The sequence below is a fragment of the Mytilus galloprovincialis genome, chromosome 7 (genome assembly GCF_965363235.1).
Source record: "Mytilus galloprovincialis chromosome 7, xbMytGall1.hap1.1, whole genome shotgun sequence".
Lineage (NCBI taxonomy): Eukaryota > Metazoa > Mollusca > Bivalvia > Mytilida > Mytilidae > Mytilus > Mytilus galloprovincialis.
In genome coordinates this window covers 86462098-86483116 of record NC_134844.1, presented here as the reverse complement: position 1 = coordinate 86483116, position 21019 = coordinate 86462098, and the positions used below count along the sequence as shown (strand labels likewise).

General features: G+C 30.9%; 2 long non-coding RNA genes across 2 annotated transcripts in view; both read right to left on the bottom strand.

Annotated features, from left to right (window-relative positions):
* Window positions 1-10250: 10250 nt before the first annotated feature.
* Window positions 10251-12690, bottom strand: LOC143083918 (uncharacterized). Its single transcript, XR_012980942.1, has 3 exons — window positions 11791-12690; window positions 11339-11426; window positions 10251-10592 (listed from the first exon to the last, which is right to left on the bottom strand). It is a non-coding gene; the product is annotated as an uncharacterized LOC143083918 (long non-coding RNA).
* Window positions 12691-13685: 995 nt separating this feature from the next.
* The window catches only part of LOC143083917 (uncharacterized), an 89150-nt gene continuing 81816 nt past the window's right edge, over window positions 13686-21019 (bottom strand). The window contains exons 3-5 of the long non-coding RNA XR_012980941.1: window positions 17225-17437; window positions 14698-14810; window positions 13686-14387 (exon numbers count right to left, since the gene is read on the bottom strand). This is a non-coding gene — a long non-coding RNA (uncharacterized LOC143083917). The remainder of the gene's footprint in view (window positions 14388-14697; window positions 14811-17224; window positions 17438-21019) is intronic.

Below are 21019 nucleotides of genomic sequence, written 5' to 3'. Positions count from 1 at the left end.
CACAAATTTCTGGCGTCGTTTTACAAAATCACCGTAAATGGTCAGAACGTGCTAATTAGTCTGAAATCTGTTATTTGCAGGTACCACCAAATTTAAAAGATAAAACGTATATAAAAATGATTTCGATAAAGGTTTTGAATAATGTCCTACAGAATTACGATTATGGAAGTGATGGAAACTTTTAATAGAGGAGGGATACAGGCGCGCCTTCTATCTGGTAAAAAACGGCATAAAGGCGTGCAAAATTGACGATATTTTCCTGTGAAAGACATGATTCCAGAAATGACCTATTGATGAATGGGTTTAAATTCGGTATGGTGTATGAAACGGATCAATTAATCTAATCTTGAAAGTTAACTTTTTTTTACCTCAAAAGTAAACACAAGATCATGCTTGTAGATTTGATGAACATGATGAAAGCGAGAGAAGTATACCGATTTAACTAAAACAGATCCGGATCACAAACCAGAACTGAAGGAAACAAATCAACTGTAAGAGAAAAAAAAACGGAACAACAGAAACACTGAAACACAAAAATAAACGTCAACATACAAAGACACTGACTATTTGATAAATTTTGCCATATTCCTGACTTGGTAAAGGACATTTTAGCCCTCCAAAAAATGGTTGATAAACCTGGTTTCATGGCTCGCAAAAACTTATATGGCAATTTTAAGTAATATACCGCATAAATGAAAACACATTTAGTATTTTTATCAAATATCATAAGCAAAACATAATAGGTTGTACTTTGTAAAGATAACTATTTCATAAGCCACGCTGATTGATGGATGAATGGCCGAATTGATGAAAGACGGACGAACCAACGGATGGATGGATGGATTGACGGACGGACGGAAGACAGACGGAGGAATTGATGAATGGATGGATTGACGGACGGACGGACGGACGGAAGGACGGACAGACAGACAGACAAACAGACAGACAGACAGACAGACAGACAGACCTGTCTGTCTGTCTGTCTGTCTGTCTGTGTGTCTGTTTGTCTGTCTGTCTGTCCATACTTCCATCCGTCCGTCCGTCAATCAAACAGACAGACAGACAGACAGACAGAGGGAGAGAGTGTCTTACTGTCTTAATATTATCTAATTTATTTAACAAATTTAAAGAAAAAAAAATGCGTACGTAGAATATACAGAATTAACTAAACATGCTAATGTCTGAAACGTTAAGGTCGGTTTAATTTTCTCTAAAATTTTTGATGAACCTTTGAAGTATGTTACTTCAAAAAACCGATATAAATGCCGTTCGAATTGTTTATTTCTGGATATATTTATTATGTATCGGGTTTATTTTCAAACATTTCTGTGTTAACATGCATCTGCATCATGCTTAACAATAGTAAAAATATCGGTTACATGGCGTATGTAGAAAACCTAGAATAAATATTTACTCGTATTACGACCATTGTAATTTCAAACTTCTTAAATTTTAAGTGCCGTTTAATTAGATGATAACTTGAAACTATTTTGTAAGCATTTCCTTTGAACTCAATTCATTACAATATTTGCTTCATTTAAATGGAGACACACACACAAAATCGTCTGTGTAAAGGCTATGTTTTGAAATAATTTGGTATAATCAAACTATGTTAAAATGTTTTAACAATATCAGTCATTATATTTTCTTTTGAATATATTGCAATATGACTTTGTTTAGTTCGCATTATCTGTTTGGGTTTAACACAAATATAAGATTAAAATGAGATATCCTGTGAACTTCATTTTAGCAGGACGAATTTCCTCTCAGTGGTGTACAATATTTGAATACACTGACGATCTTTTTTCAATACGATATATATTTTTGTTTGTTACAATTTTCTTTAAACACGCACATTTATAATGTACTATACAAACAAGTATATACAATCGGATAATTTATTGAACAGTATACAATTACTTCAGTTTAATCAAAAGATATTTTTCAAAGTCCCTAACAGTTTGAAAAGCATATGGTGAACAAATTGTCCATAAATAATTCTTTAGAATGACAACAATCACAGTTTCAAACATGTAGTTAAAATAGGGTGTAATTTTGTATTCGGCGCTTCCTTCTTAAAATGCTCGCACGGTCAACGCTTTTACAACCCTACGACGTTCCAAAAAAACATCCAATACTAATATTTACATTTTGTTTAGCTTGGTTCATGAAAACACGATTTTTATCAAATTTTTATTTAATTTAGTTTTGCACTTAAATGTGGGACCTCGTGTCATCAAGAATGATAATTATATTGTGTAGACGTAGATTAAGGAATAATGCTATATTGCAGTTAGCCAATCAGAATAACGTATTACAATGAATGACATATCTCATGTAATTATTTGCCAGAAATAAATCTTAAAGGTGTATGCATAATATATGTAATCAAAATGTGCTCTTTGTTGTTGACCAACTTGTATAATTAGTTATTAAAGGTACCAGGATTATAATTTAGTACGCCAGATAAAATTCAAAGTTTTGTAAACAGGAAATTTATAAAAATGACCAAAAATTGATAATCATGTCAACACCGAAGTGCTGACCACTGGGCTGGTAATACCCTCGGGGACAAACGTCCACCAGCAGTGGCATCGACCCAGTGGTTTAAATAGTCATCAAAGGTACCAGGATTATAATTTAGTACGCCAGACGCGTGTTTCGTCTACATCAGACTCATCAGTGACGCTCATATCAAAATATTTATAAAGCCAAATAAGTACGAAGTTGAAGAGCATTGAGGATCCAAAACTCCAAAAAGTATAAGTGTCTTGTAAAAAAACGTAAATTTTGGATAGTTTGAACCTTTTGACTAAATATAGGATATATTGTTATTGATTCATTGATGCGATAAAGACTTACATTGTTCAACACCATTATTTTGTTGTATAACCTTAAAAAATACACTGCTAACAGCAACATGACGACAGAACTACACGTATGGTGTCTTCGTGTCAAAATATTATTAATTCGTTGCTGATAGAGCAGTAGTATTGTGTATATTAACATAAACCTGTAACATGCTAGATTACAAAATAGAGCAAATGCAACAGGTCAAACTAAAACAAAACTAATAACTAACATAGATTTTAATGCAGTTTTAGTCTTTTAGAAACTGGTTTACTGTGTGTTAATTTTAAAAACATAGTTATATTTATTGTTTAAACTGAAATAACAATAATAGTGTTTTTTCCAACCCCACTACTTACATGCTTAGCATTTTTGATTCGATAGGAATAATAACCACAAAATACAGAAGAAAAAAACTTAAATCACACACAAGATCAGTATAACATATGTAATTAAAAAACATGATCTTTCAATCCATTTAACACATGTGTTTTACTATTTCATTTTGAGTTTTTCAGTCCCTTGCGGTTAATGTTTTTCTGAACAGAATTATATAAATGAATAAATGGCCTATGTACATATTCTGAATGATGTTTTTATAAACACACTTTAGAATGCATCTTTTCTGTATAAAATGCGACATTTATCTTTAGTTCAGAAATGTGAGGATATTTAACTTCCAAAGTGCCTCAGAATATACAATATTAACTAATTGAATAATACAATAGATTATATAATTATACATACATGATGCAAATGGTACGCAGTGAGGTAATAAACATATAAAAAACAAGATTTTTACTCCCATTTTTATCATACTAATTCAACTTATAAAACCCAAAAGTCTCAATCAACCGGCTTTTATATCAATAAAATAGGGTTTCTAGTAACATGATATCATAATTGATTGCTATTCAATGAAAGAGATCGTACTAAAAAAAAATTAAAAACCAGTCTTAGGCTTCACAATTGATTATTATCTTATTGCTGCTCGTTCAGTCGTAACGCCATATTAAATTATATAATTATAGACAGGGAAACTGGTAGTTGAACCCGTTCTGTATTTCAATTTCATTTGTTTTGTTGGTCAATTTCTCCTATCGTGTAACTAATCAATGTATTGATTGCCTGTTTTCATTTAATGTAAACAACACAGTATGTCCTCATATCTAATAACTTGTCAATAGTTTCGGACATGTCAGAAACAAACCCACAATATATTGGATAGTTGAATATACTTATAAACTTCACAATAGTGTCACACATATCTCTAATAAATGTGAAATAAATAAATAACCAAAAAAGTTCTATAGTAATGGCTACATCACAAAATAAGTTATGACGTGTTTGTTTTCCAAGATCCCGGAACTGTCAGACACTACTTCCTGTTTGCAAACGTTTACTCACAACAAGTTTAAAGTCAATAACTGCTAATAAAACAAGCATACATCTGAGACTAAATTATAATAACTTTTCCGTATATGTTTAAATATAAAATTTTGCTCGCCATAACTTTTTCATAAAACAAATTAAACGTATCTTCAACAATGATAATATCAGTGGTCCAAAATATGACAGAAACAAAGCCAACAGCAACATTCCATCTTTTACGTATTGAAAGAACAAAAGATCATTGATGTGATCATCTATATTGAAGACTCAGACGAAAAAAATAAATAAACTTGTTCAAAAACTGACCGTTTTTGCTGTAATCGAAATGTATTTTTCTAGATGGCCTTAATTGTCCTTTTAATTAATTTTTGGTTTGAAGTTTTGGCATTAGTGTACTAATGAGAGAATAGAAGTGCTTACATAATATAATTCATTGATTCACTTTATTTTGGTAGACCATATTTTTTTTAGGGGGAAGCGGGGGGAAAGGGGGTGAGGGGCTTTTTCGAATACCATGATATTTATTAAAAGAAAATGTGGTATATAAAGGCAACAGTAGTATGCCGCTGTTCAAACTCATAAATCCATAGACAAAAAACAAAATCGGGGTAACAAACTAAAACCGAGGGAAACGCATTGAATATAAGAGGAGAACAACGAAACAACACTAACATGTAACACACACAGAAACGGACCAATCATCAGACAAAATCCCACATGAATAACAAATATAACATCAAAACCAAATACATGAATATGGGATAGACAATACAATATATAATATATGCCTTATTTCAAAAACACTCAGTCACATTGACATGTGAAACAAGAGGTAAATTACAAAATACAATAACATACAATTAAAAAAATAAATAAAACAACTTAGAAAAAGTACCGTGACACGTCTTATCGCGATGTGAATTTACACTCAAAAATAAGAGAAAACAAACGACGCAACGTTAACATGTAACACACACAGAAACGAATAATAATATAACAATGACCATATTCCTGACTTGGTACAGGACATTTTTAAAGGAAAGAATTGTGGGTTGAACCTGGTTTTGTGGCATGCAAAACCTCGCACTTTAATGGCAATGTTAAATATAACATTGAAACGACAACACTGCAATAAGACAACCACAGTAAGGTAAAAACATGACATTGTGCAAGACATTTATGTAAATCGTCCTTGTTTTTTTACCAATGTCTGTTTTACTAAATGAAAGAAGATCCATATTTAATAAAAACATCCTTGGTTTTCTATACCAGCGGTGTAAATGCAAACAAACTCAGAGTACAGTATGCCATTATTTTTTACTACAAAATGTTTCCCTATTTCGGATTTACTTCCTCATGGTTATTGTCCAACAGTGTTTATGAACAACGCGTCTATATTACTTGTATTTGAAAATTACAAATCGTATAGAATCATTTTATGTGGGCGTTGTATGTTTTGTTTGCATTCACGTATCTTGATTGAATAGCAAGGACGTTTTTTGATAAATAGAGTTTTGTAGTGAAAAATTATGTTTTACATGAGTGCTTTTAAACTACAAGCATTGTTTTTTTTTAAAACAAACATGGATGCATTCATCAATTTAAAAGCTTACAATTTTATATCAATAAAAAAAACAAATTAAGGTATTCGTAACAATAATGACGTACAATGTATATTATTACGAGATTAGTGTCAAATATCGATGCTGTTGATAATAAATTAGTTGCTATAATGCGTTGTTTAAGATCAAATAAAAGTAATCTAACATTTTTGGAGCTTAATGAGTACTTTAGTCATGCTATGATTTTATAATTTCTTGTTTGCTGTAGTTTGTCATGTTAAATATAATTCGTTTGCATGTGTCGGTTGTTGGTTGCTTATGTCGTTTGTTACTGTGTTTCTGTATAATGCCTTAAATGTATATTGTTTAGTTAATGCTATAGTTTCAGAATTTCATGCTTGAGAGTTTATGTTTACTCGGAAGCTTTGAACTAAAGATTTAATTGTTTTGTTTGATGTATTCTACTGCGGGTTTAGATTGGTTTAACATAATAGAAAATATTAAGCAAAACTATGGATTGAACAAAATGATCAAATTAAATAATTAATAATTGGATTATATCAACATAGAGAAATAACGAATACATATATCGTCTTTAATCATTCTCTTACGTCTATCTTATCCTTGGTGATGAGTAAGACGTTACGACATTTCGAGCGGTTGTTCTGAAAATCGTTTATAATCCAATTGTTGTAAATGTCGTATTCAAATGAAACATATATTCTAAGTTTACTATTTCCACATATGTTCACTTTATGTTAATAAGAACTGTACTCATGTGGTCATATGGAAAATAGAGTATACTACTGTAGCACGTTGAAGACAGTGCTTACATTCAGCAATCACATTTTGTAACTTTATTATTGAAATTGGGTAATCATGGTGATCACAGGAATGATGTAATATATATTGAATAGAAAATGTAAAAGAGAAACGTGTTAAAGCCACAGTACCCCAACAAAAGAGACCCAAATGGTACAAATTGATCTTCGACATAGCAAGGCGCGGGCTTCAGATGGCCTCCAAGCAGTAATGCAAACTTGTTTATCAAAATGGACTACCTGATTAACGTCGGTACGTACAAACGATCATACTAACCAAAAGAACCACACACACACACACACACACACACAGGACAACCAAAGGCTGGAGGTTTCTGTCTTTGAAAGGTGCGAAATGAGGTTAGTTAAACATGTTTTGTGATTGCAAAACCTTCTAAATCCAGCCAGCGGAGAAAAAGAAAAAAATATGTTTAAATGATCCTTCAAATATAGTTTTTACGATTTTGAATTCACTTCCATATATTGATACCCCCTAAACATCTTCATAGGTCGACATTTTTTCTTATCTAAATTTGTTGCATTAAAAAGAGCATCTGTATCACTAACATACTTTCAACTGAACGACGTGTCGATGTTTATGATACGGTTATATATGCATATGAGTGTTTGCATGTATAAGTTTGCATGAGCTATATGAAAAAACAATTGTGCATAAAATGATCTGTAAATATTCCTTATATGGACTCTTTAATATACCACGTTGACAGGTTTTTACAAGGTTAACTAAGTATAATAAAACATCATCCCAATGAAATAACATTCTAAACTGTTTTTAATAATTAAATACCTTCTTATTTTTAATAACATTTTTTTATGTTAATTCAGTAAAACTCTCTTAACGTTTGAAAGGTTTACTTCCTGTCGGTATAGACTACTAAAAAACATCAAGGATATTTTATGGGACAAAATTAGTTTGACACAATTCTTCCTTATTTTGACTAAAAGTTGGACGATTTTCAGTAATAAATGAGAACGTTATAGGTCAATATGGTTAAATGTTTTCGCTTACCGAATTAAATGTCACACGGTTCATTTAAGCTTTGGATTAAACATATTTTGGTCAAGAGCATCACTGAAAAGACATGTATTTTCGAAATGCGCATTTGTTGCGTGAAAATTGGTACCGTTAATAATAATGTTAATAATGAAATCGATTCAGATTTGACATGAGAACACGTCCTTATTTTCATATCTTGTTTTTAAATTACATTAATAACTTCAAATTTTATACAAATCTGATGTGGTTATCACTGACTTTTAAGGGTTACCGTAAAACATGTGAGATGAGTCTCAATTTCAGGTTTTATTTTAGGCACATATGGCTGTTAATAAAACCTTATACACGTAGCATGCATATGGTCAATATAAATACGTTTTTTTCCGTCTCTGTGTGTGATGCTTTTGTTTTGCTGCAAAAGACTCACGGTTCCGAACATTGAAAATAACTTATCAGTTATTGACCTGATATATATTCATAACATAATTCATAACTTTTTTAAACAAGCTCATTGATAGAATTGTATGGAAGCTTGCAGCTTTTTTTCTAAATATTTACGATATGTTTATTCAGTTGAATTATTATCTTTTACCACTGACATCTAAGATCCACCCTTTTGATGGATTGGAATGTATCTATAGAAATTAAGATTCCAACTGCAACCAGACAGGGTTTGGTCTCACTTTATTGCAAGCCATTGGTTTTGATAAGTTATGTTCTAAAGTTGAAAAACAACATCATAATTTGATAAAGTGGCTTATCTTATCAAAATAATATTAAGATGTTTGTTTTTACCAAAATAGAAAAGGAGATACAAGCATACGGTTAATGCGTCGAATGTACATTTTGACTTATGTTTTAAATCGAGAAGTAAAGCAGGATTTAGATTAACTCATGTAACTATACGTTGACAAGTTACCAATACAAAACAGGAAAACTAAAAACGAAACAATTATGACACAAATAAATCAAATTGAAACGTGATTTTCAATTAATTGATCCAATCTATTGATGTTGACATGCACATATACAGACGATATAACTGCATTACATCTGCATGATTGATTAGCCTGGTGTTGAGTTATGTAAAAACTATTGACGTGATGAAATGTTAGAAATTATATAAAAGCAATAATCACGATACTTTATCTTGTAACATATCTTCCTGAAAACTTTGATATACATAGCGTAATTCATTTCTTAATCTTTGCTTAGTTTTTGGAGGATGGTTGTTTTAGTTTTCTTATTATTTGCAATGGAACTTTAAGTTTTTGTTGTCAGTTATAATAATTTTGCATTGCGTATCATTTTAGGTGTGGTAGAAACTTTTAACATGCAGTCTCTTACTTCTATATCAGCCATAACCATGATAACTGTTATTTGTAAGATTACCTTACAACGTATCAATGATGTTCGTTGATTGATTGTTTGTTTATAGTCATTGCATGGTCGAAAGTACACTAAAAGTTAAAAGTTATGAATATATCTTGTTTGGTAAAAGTTGGTGTTGAATATGATATTTTTCTTTTGCGGAAATCAGATAATTATGTAATTTCAAGTGTTATATTCGAATAGTTACCAAAGGTACCAGGCTTTTGATGCGCGTTTCGTCTACATAAGACTCAACAGTGAAGTGCAGATCAAAATAGTTAGAATTCCAAACAAGAGCATTCAGGACCCAAACTTCCAGAAAGTAATAACCTTAACGACAATTTGTTCTGTCACATAGTATTTTTGGCTTCTTTTTGAAGTGTTTTAGAATAGTAATTGAAAAAGAAACCTGAAGTTTTCTACAGTAATCTCCGATATGTTACGTCTTCTAACTCGTCAGACAAGACACGAATATCATTCATATATTGGTATTGCCATGTTTTAAAAAAGGGATACGTTAATGAGCAAGATTTTAATCCTATTTTACACTTTTTTATTCTAAAGTTGTGTTCCAATCTCAAGAATCTTGCCTTTTCAAATGATATGCGTTATATTTAAGTAACATCTCTGATCAGGTTAGAAGTTCGAGGGTTGGACACAAGTTTTATCCCTCTTAATATTCTTTACAACATCTAATACAATCAACACATATATTGCCGCATGCAGACTTTAAATCAGATGTATGGCTGAAAGAGATTCATTTTTGTTATGAAATAAATAGTGGTTTTCAGATATAAATGACATACATGACATCTTCGACACAGCTATACCAAACATACGTGAGCACTCAGATTATCATTTTGGTAAATTAAAAAATGCAATTTTCATAATAAAAAGATGAATCTAAATACATGTGACAATTTTTTTTCCGAAGTAACGACATTTAACATACATTCTCATAAAGCTTCTAAAACAGGTTTGATATCAATATATATATAAAAAAAAACATTGAAAAAGATAGCAAAACTGCAACTTGTTACACTATGTAATTATAGATTACTACATGGCATTTTCCATGTTGGCCCTGGTATCAGCCCTAGACTCCCACCTAAAACCAGAGGACTATTTGCCGAGGGTTTGGTATGGGTCGTGGACTGATACAACGGACCAAATGGAAACTGCCATGGAGTAATCTATTGATCACATATTTTCAAGCAAGAGAAAAAAGACAATATATACGAAATTATGTTTGATATTTTCAACAAAAAATCAAAAAATGTATCAGAATGAGTTAACAAATTTCGTATCACAGTGAGTAAACAAAGTTTTGTGAAAAGTTTAACAAATGACTTACAATAAATAAATTAATTCTCATCATTGTAAATATAGTTAAATTATAATTCGTAAACTCAAACGAATATAAAATATTTATCAAATAACCACAAACTCTCACATGGGAGACGCCACTTGCAGAGACAAGTGCACATTTTATTATTCATATATGTATAATGAAATCAATGTTTATACACCGAACATTCTCAGCTGGTACTGGTTATCGCGTACTAAAGATGAACAAATCTGAAAATAAATAATATAAAATTATTATATTATTTATTTGGAAAAGTGCTACTGGTCACTTTAACTGTAATGGCTCGAATGACTTTAAACTAACTGAATTCACTCGTGCATGAAACTTTAAACCCCTTTCAAACCGACCTTACTATAAATGACTAAACACGTGTTAACTATAAACAACAACAACATTCTTCATGTTCGACTTTTGTACAACTTTGATAAATACATTTAAATAGCAGTTGCAGCAAACATGTGTCCATCATGTCCCATTCCGTAAGGGAAGGATATACATACAATGAGCTTTGTTCATTGTTCAAGGCCGTACGGTGACTTAATTTCTGTGTCATTGTGGTCTCTTGTGGAGAGATGTATCATTGACAATCATACAACATATTCTTATTTTATAAATACAGATACGAATACAAATTGTGATTATTGTAGTTGATTTATATATTCATTGCACAAATTAATAATCGGTCATATTTCTGGTAGTTTGTATTATTTAACACATGTTTGTGAAAATAAGATTCAGGCAAACAAAAATACAAAATCATTCATAAAATTAAATATACCTCGATTACGTCTACTTTCCGTCTGTATTGTTTTGCTCTTCTACTCAAATACAACTTTTGATTTAGGGATACTGTCTACTTAATACAGAATTGACCATTGTATGCTTTTAAAAGTAAAGTAATTGTGTAACTGGGCTGTTGAGGATGTTTAATATACATATAGTGATATTTACCTACCATGTAATACTTTAAAAAAAAACTCTGATAACGTTTCGATAGATTGGCGTTGTCATCTATACAATACCAATAATGAGTACGGTACGTTCTAAAAAATAAAGAAAAGCATTACAAGCAATATATATTTAAATGAAATGCATAGCTTTATATTCAAAATAGTTAATGCACTGACCTGAACATGTCCAACATAAAGTGTTTAAAATACATGAAGATATTATTTTAGTTTCAAATGAAATGTAGAGAGTTGCATTTTCCCCAATTTATTATAATAATAAAGAATAATAAACTATCGGAATAATTTCCCTATTACACAAATGTATATGTATGCACTAACAATATCTCAGACAACGAAGTACTTGTGCAAACATCATAGTTTATTTGATAAAACACCTACGGAATATGCAACTGTCAACATATTTCTTAAAATATTTAAATCTACACGTTATGCTTACCTCTCGATCTACAATTCCAGTGTTGTTTACATTTCAGTACCATATTTCAACCTGTAAAATGGATAAAGTTAATATCCATGATAATTAGAACACATGCTTTTCTAATATATGTCATGCCTATTGCAAAATGTTATGTTTGGATGCTCTTTATTTTATGACTAAATACATATGAGTTATAGCCTTTGTCAACGTTGATTTATCCTTACAAGATAATGCATAATATTCATTCAGATTAATTATTACTGCTAATTAGTGATTCTTTAAAGTGTAATTGAAGACACATGTACATTAGTTTGTTTATAGATGTTTTGTATCCAGCGTTTGGCCGTATTCCATATTCATTGCAGAACTTGTCAATACATCACATCAATCAATACAGACAGATTCGAACACTATATACCTATAACATATACATTGATAAAATAATTGTGCAGTTGGTACGAAAAACTGTCTACACGTCATCAAAGGTTGGAAAATATCCATGAACCTATATCAAATGAATCAAAGTTGCGTTACTAATATCATTTACACAACAAAATTTCAGACCGCTCGCATATCGATATGTTCATGCTGAGTGATGCATTGCAATACGCGGAATTAAATAGAACAATAATGTATTTAATGTATAATGTTGTATGTTTTAAGGTGTCATAGTTTATAATAAACAATTTAAAAGTACAATATATTTTTTAACTGCACGTACGCGTGGTCATATTCACTATCATTTTGAAACATATCTAAATAAAGCATCAAATTTAAACACAAGAAACTAAATATTAGAGAATAAACTACAGAAAAATGTGCTATAAATGTTAACATATATTGTTTCAATTGTAACCAAAACTATTAGACACATCCATAACAGTTGTTTTTTTTCTGTACGTGACTAGCTTTGTATCAAGTGCAAAATAATATTTGTCTTTAAAAAACATACAAATATAAAAAAAGAAGATGTGGTATGATTTCCAATGAGACAACTATCCACAAAAGACCAAAATGACACAGACATTAACAACTATAGGTCACCGTACGGCCTTCAACAATGAGCAAAGCCCATACCGCATTGTCAGCTATAAAAGGCCCCGATAAGACAATGTAAAACAATTCAAACGAGAAAACTAACGTCATTATTAATAAAAAAAAAAGTTGTCTCTATATGGATAATAATAGGGCAGAGTATGTTATTGATTTGTTGAAAATTAAAAACTTGAGTTAATAGTACTTACCGCTTGTCTGTGTCGTACAATTTCATACATAACAATTTCAGTTGTTAAAATTAAAGTTTCATGAATATTATAAATATTTTCATCAGTTATATTGTTAACAATAATATCAGAAACATCACATTATTTAATGAAATTATCAAAAATAGTATATAGATGGACGAGACCGAAAAAAAATATTAAAACATGCTTAGTTTTAAGTTTTCTATTTTGTATTTAGTTTTCTATTGTTTGTCTGTCTTTTTCGTTTTAATCCATGGCGTCGTAAAAGAGGGGCAAATATAAGTATGTTTATTTTCGATCTATGAGTTTGAATGTCCATCTGGAATCTTTCGCCCCATTTTTTTAAGGAACAAATCAAATTAATATAATACAGTTTATCAGTGAAGATGATATAACAATATAACATACAAATATATCTTTAACTTTTATAATAAAAACCTTGCAGAAGCAGTTTGCGTAGAACGCATTGAAGCCAATGTTAAGGTGAAATAAAGCATGCACATTAGGTTAATCATGTAACAAAGCATATTTATACTAAGTAAACAACATAAATACACGTAGGACAATAATACAATATAAGTAGTCTCTAAACAAAAACAAAATATAATGTTATGACAAGTTTGCAAGATTAACTTTAATACTAATTGTAAGTACTTGTTTTTTTTTTTTAGTTTCTTAACTGAATGCAAACGACTGTGTTCTTTCTTATAGTTTTCTATGTCTTGTTTAATGTTGCGCTGCTCTCATTGACGTTTTGTTCCCAATTAAACAAAGAAATCATTAACAATAAGTCATTCGTGCTGTTCGCATCATTGAAAATAAATCATAATGTGCATTTTAAATCAACACTGATTTTATTTTCACGACCATGGTTCAGTTATTGTCATTTTTTAACATGTATACGATTTTCGTGTCTATTTTATTTCTTCCAATTACATTGTTGTTATTCATCCACATGTGTCGAATAGTTCATGAAATAATTTAGAAAAAAACTATCATTTGAATTTGTCTTAGCATGTGTGCATAACGATTTGATATGATACTGTAAAGACATGTTTACAATGTATGATGTAGATAATCGTTATTGGTGATTATAAATGGTTGTTAACATACCTGATTGATTAAACACATATATACTGTCAATGTTGTGTGTAACGTTATACAGAACAGTCGGCTTTGATCCCTGTGATTTGTTTACCATTAACAACTGATTTCCATTACCATAATATATGTTACTACCGACGACATGGATAGCATAGGAGTATCTTCGAACAAGTGTTGAAAGTATTATTTTAACATCAGAGCCATCGTCTTTACATGATTTCATGTCACCATCTTGATTAATCCAGTACAGTCTGTTCTCTTCAGTGTCTACAATGAGTTGAAACAAGTAGTGGATAATTCATTCGTATACCAATAATATATCAATGTACTTATTTTATTTATCAATCTGGTGTTTACGTCACGATTGATTCACATCGATTAACGACGACGTAAACAGTTCAATGCAATAAATGTGTATAAATTATATCACGATTTGTTTCTTCAACGTGTAGGTAAAACAAATTGATCCGTATTTCGAATGTTTTGAACACTAATCTGTGAACAACAAATGACAAAACAATGACAAGTTGTCATATTTTAAGTAATTTTACTACAAAGCTAACTAATAACAGCATACCTATATCCATGCAAGACACAGGTTTGGATGTGAGGTTAGTGATCGTTCGTCTATCTGATAGATCAAATCTAGACTTCAATATGTCTGTATACCGTTCAACTATATACATCCACCTGTATGACAAATCAAAACTTGACATTTTAAGGAAATTAAAGTTTCAGGTTCAATTTGTGTTTAAGTATGTGATGTTGTTTTAGTAATAAACATTAATGAGACAATGCTACATATAAGGATTATGATCAATAAAACATGTGTTACATTAGATAATGTTGTATAGTACTATAAACTGATAGGTAAATATAAATTGTACATATTGAGTCGACTTGGAAAAAGGATTGGTATATAACAACACAAACTTAAAAACGAGTATACTGGAAGGAACTTACAAAATGCAATCGAACATTTTCTTTAACTTAAAGATCGATTTTCAATGCTTCAGTTTAAATAAAGTGACACTTTCCTATAAATATACATTCAATTTAACAAACGACTCGCACAGAACGAGTTTGCTAGTGTTAACATCCCGAACAACAAAACAGCCCAACCTAGCCTAATTTAGCTTGTTTACAGTCCTAGGATGGCGTAAACTTCCCACTAACACCATACACCATTACACCATACACCATACACCTTATGCTATTACACCATACACGTTACACCTTTGCGCCATACACCTTACACATTACACCATACATCTTTTCCAATTATATCTACACGATCCGAAATTACCCATAGTGCAATTAAATTTCAAACATTATTATACTTGTTTATGTCTACACTCCGAAAATGAAATGTCGTATACCGTTCATTCACACCATTCCCGATCGCACGTTAAACAATCACACCATTCCTCATACACCATTACACCATTCCCCTTACACCATACACCATAGCACCATACACCTTACACCATTCCCCCATATGCCATACATCATAACACCACACACGTTTTTTTGGGATAATATATATATTATCAATATGATGAGACCCTCTAATCATTTTAATGCATAAAAAACATTAATGACGTCCGAATTTTAATAACAAATAAAACATTCATGGATAAGAAGATATGGGATGAATATAAGTATTTAAATTAGATATAAAATACTCCCTTTAAACAAAGGATATTTCTAATGGGAACCTAGATAAGGTATCTGCAAGCTTTATGTTGATACATAAATATCAATGCATTGATTTTAAGAAAACAAATTCGTAATCATTATGATAAGATTTTCATTGAATGTGTTCTTTTATATTCAGGATATTGAACGGCATGTATCACAAACTAAGATGTGCATGCAATACTACTAATAAGAGAGACACTTGTAGTGATTTAACATCTCTAGTGCAATCAAGATATTGTTTGAATTATAATTCATGCAACACGACAAGCCCCCCCCCCCCACCTAGAACCCCCCCCCCCCGTTTGGTAGGCGAACGCGCGTCTGGAGTACATAATTTCCATATCCTGGATTCACAGTGACTGTTCAGCTTGGTTTTGACGAAGAAAAGTGACATGCGAGCTTTATTAATAAAATATAGGTTTCTCAAATGACAACTTTACTTAAGAAATATGACAAAATGTCGGTCAGTAGTAAGCAAAAGGAATGACCTTGTTAAAACACACCTTGATTTTTGGCGAAGACAGGTACAATCTAAGATATCAACCTCCTAATATATAGTATATATTAATTGGGAAATTAATGTTGTTATTGCATTATATTAACAACAAACACACCATTATGGAAGTATTTGTTTTAGACAGATCGTACATATTTTATCAGAAAGTAAAGTTGTAAAGGCTGACTATATCAATTGAAATACAAAACTATAGAAAACTGAATTGAAAAAAAATCAACTACAGCATGACCTGTTAAAGTGAAAAAAGCAAAAGCTTATAAATGAGGGAAATGAAAATTAAAAAAAAACAAATAAAAGGAAACCAAATCACACTGGAATATTTTACACGTTGATGACAGCAAAGTTTACAAAACTAAAAAACTTAACCTATCTTACAAAACCACATGTACTATGTATCACATCTTAACGGTAGATCAAGTTGATGAGAAACAGAATCAATTCTGCTACTGAAGAAGCGCTTTTGACAATAATGTATCTTCAAATATTATAGAGGCTATACTAATTGAAAATCTAATTCTAATACAAATGTCTTAGATGTATTTATAACTTATCAGTGACGGTTGAGACGGTAAATTATCATGTCAAGCAGATGCTTATAATGATCCATTGTATTTAAACATTAAATTTAAGTTTAGGCTGACCAGTTTCAATACAATTTCTATCATAACATTAACAGTAACTTGAATCCTCTCAAAAAAAGAAAGCCAATTATAACTAATTATAGATTGCAGTAAACAATTAATTCCTCCAAAGGCGACAATGGTGGCCTTTCTGGTATAAAAATGCATTTATAGCAAAACATGAATGATAAAACATGTGTATTGTTCTGATAACAAAATAAATTCATATTCGCTCAATGTCTTAAAAAATAAATAAAACTGAATACCTTTTTGTAACATCAAGTCGTATTACAAAAGGATTGATAAAAGTTGATAGCACAGTTACATTGCTTCCATCTAGATTGCATCTTGAGAGTTGGTCTCTATATTCATCAACCCAGTAGAGATGATCATTAGCTGAATCAACAGCTATTCCTGTTGGATATGACGATGACTGGACAACTGTCTGTAATGTTGTATTGCTTGAGGGATAAGCAAATCTATAAAGATTATAAAAAGTATTTGACATTATTTTTTTTTTAACCCGGCCATGTTTCGCACCGATCCCAAGACAAGAGCCTCCGGACTTTTTCTTGTATGCTTTTTTTAGTGCATTTCTGCTTCCGTATGTACGATTTTCTCTCTGTTTTGAAGGTCCATTAATTGTTTTCGGCTGATTTCTGCTCTTTATTTGGTTGTTGACTCTTTGACACAATCCCAATTGCAATTCTTAAGTTTCTTCTTAACTATGACGTTTTTACTGATCTTGTTAGATTTACCAAACATCTCCACTGACTAATTCATAAAACATTCATAATGAATTGAATCTGTTATATTATGATAGCGACATAGAGTACGATACAATGACGAATTAATGTTGATGGTTTTAGTTTAGACAGGTAACATGCAATTTTGCTTCAAACATTTAGACATATATATTGAACACATCAATTAACGCTGCATTAAAGCCGAAAAATATCCAGTACTTGCTGAACACATACATCATAATCTTGTCGAGACTAATTATCGTAGTTTTGTCTCTTTTTCTCAAAATCAACTTCTGTTATCTTTAATTGTAAACTTAATAAAGACTATTTGTACAAGTTGTCATATTTCAGGACAACGTTGTAAACGTTATAATGTTTCCAGGAAATGTTATATTATGATTTGCACGGACTCCATGCTAATAAGACTGTAAATTTCACATATGTTGAGTAAAGGTCACAGTAATAGTATATAGTAGTAGTAGCAATTTTCTGGGATCAATTTAAATGTTTATTAAATCATGAATCGCAGTAGCAAGTAATTTTAACTAAAATAAGCGGTATGTTTTAATTTTGTATATTATTATAGTTATTAGATTGATATAAATGAATGGTAAACATCATATAAAATATGGGATATACTTAAATAAGATGATAAAAGGGGTTTATATTTTCAATTATTGAAGAAGCTAGTGGTAGTGGAAATAGAGGTATTTATGGTGGCGGAAGTAATAGAAGTAGTACAATTGGTAGACATAGTAGTAGTAGTAGTAGTAGTAGTAGTAGTAGTAGTAGTAGTAACAGCAGCAGCAGAAGCAGTAGTAGTAGTAGTAGTAGTAGTAGTAGTAGTAGTAGTAAAAAAGTAGTCCAAAGAGACAACAACACGACCATATAAAAAACAACAGCAAAAGGTCGTCAACAGGTCTTCAATGTAGCGAGAAATTCCCGCACCAGTAGGCGTCCTTCAGCTGGCCCCTAAACAAATATATACTAGTTCAGTGATAATGAACGCCAACTAATTTCCAAATTGTACGCAAGAAACTGAAATTAAAATAATACAAGACTAACAAAGGCGGGGTTAAACATGTTTGTGAGATATCAACCCTCCCCCTATACCTCTAGCCAATGTAGAAAAGTAAAATCATAACAATACGCACATTAAAATTCAGTTCAAGAGAAGTCCGAGTCTGATGTCAGAAGATGTAAACAAAGAAAATAAACAAAATGACAATAATACATAAATAACAACAGACTACTAGTAGTTAACTGATATGCTAGCTCCAGACTTTAATTAAACTGATTGAAAGATTATGATTTCATCATATGAACATCAGGCACAATCCTTCCCGTTAGGGGTTTAGTATCATACCATCATAACATATATGAGAAGAACATAACCCGTGTCATGTCAACAACTGGTTTTTGAATAAATGTGTTTAGTTCCGATGCAAAGACCCTATAAGTTAATCAATATTAACGCCTAAATATGCAATCTTTAATGACCTGACAACAGTATCGTAACTATATCCCTTCTGATTAAGTGTATTCAAAGGTTTTGTTAGTTTCTGAGGTGAATACTGACACCTTTGTGCTTTATAAAGAATATTTCAATAAAAACTTGGATGTGAGATACCTGAACGTATAAGAAGTCTGCATGTTGAGCTATATTTACGAATGATGTCCTTATACCGATGATAAAATTTTGAAAATGTTTTGACTAGTTTGTGATATTGAAAACCCTGGTGTAATAATGTTTCAGCAATACATAAATTTCTCTCGTTAAAATCTAAAAAAATGTTACATACACGAACGAATCGTGCAAGTTGAGATATATAAACACCGTAAGATAGTAGTAGTTATAGCAGTAGTAGTTATAGCAGTAGTAGTAGTAGAAGTAGTTAAATTAGTAGTAGTAGTTGAAGTAGTAGTAGTAGTAGTAGTAGTAGTAATAATTGTAGTAATAGTTATAGCTGTTGTAGTAATAGTAGTAGTAGTAGTAGTAGTAGTAGTAGTAGTAGTAGTAGTTATAGCATTTTATGACTTGTATACTATCGCAGGTACATTTAATAGGAAAATGTAGTAGATTAAATCATATCAATTGACAATAGATCTCTATCTTTACTTGAACACAAATTAAGAAAATATAAATAAAAGAACTTTCATATAACATTTAGGAGACAAAAAACCAGTAAGACTAAACAGTTAACACCCTTGAAAAAAATAAACATACTGTACACGCAATGGAAGTGACTTGGCAATACTGACATATAATGCATCTATAAAATGTACCGAAAATACAAATTAACAAGATATAACTCAAGATCCAACCAGTTAAACACTTCATGTCTAGATATAAAAAAAAATAACTGAACACACATTTTTGTTGAAAATGTTATAATGAATTAGAAGAGAAAAAAATCACATTATGTATAACAACATAAATGTACATACAAGTTTAAATCAAAAACAACGTTCAACCTATAATTTCGTTGGATAAAGACCGCAATATGTATACGTTTGCATGCAACACAAATTAATTGGTAGAAGGGTTTGAATACAGCACAAACAACATTTTCCAAAAGACCAAGAAAGTTAAAGAATATATTTCAACAAAACGCTTTTGACTAGACGGTCAAACAACATGTGTTTTTAAACCCTGCTGACTGCCATTGTCAAATAAACTGATCACCAGACGTAACAAAATGGATCAATGGTTTTAAATCATAATCATCTTAGCTCAACATCATGTACTTGTAACTGACATTCGTGTGGTTGCAAATAAGCATATTATAGGGAAATCCTTTTACGTCATTGTTCTGATAAATTATCAGGATACCATAGCTTAAATTCTAGAATGTTCAACATTGCATCGTACAGCTTTATGTCAACAAATTATATTGGAGACCTATCGTATTATTATAGTTATATCATGTATATGTCATCGTGCCATCTTACATGTTGCTTCACAATTCCTCTGTGCATTTTGTAGTTTTGAGTAAGTGTGTTTAATGATAACCCTTTCGTTTCATTAAAGTGTTGAAGCATAATTTTATCTTTTCTTTGCATCATGCACTTTTTGTGATATTTGCATTACTAAGAATGGGGAATAATTTTGAAACATTGGAGAGTATATATATATATATGGGTTCGAATCCCGGCGAGGGAAGAACCAAAAATTTGCGAAAGCAAATTTACAGATCTAACATTGTTGGGTTGATGTTTAGACGAGTTGTATATAATATATATATATATATATATAGAATAATAGGTAGTGTCGTTTTCGATACTGACTATATCATGTGGAATATCAAGACGAAC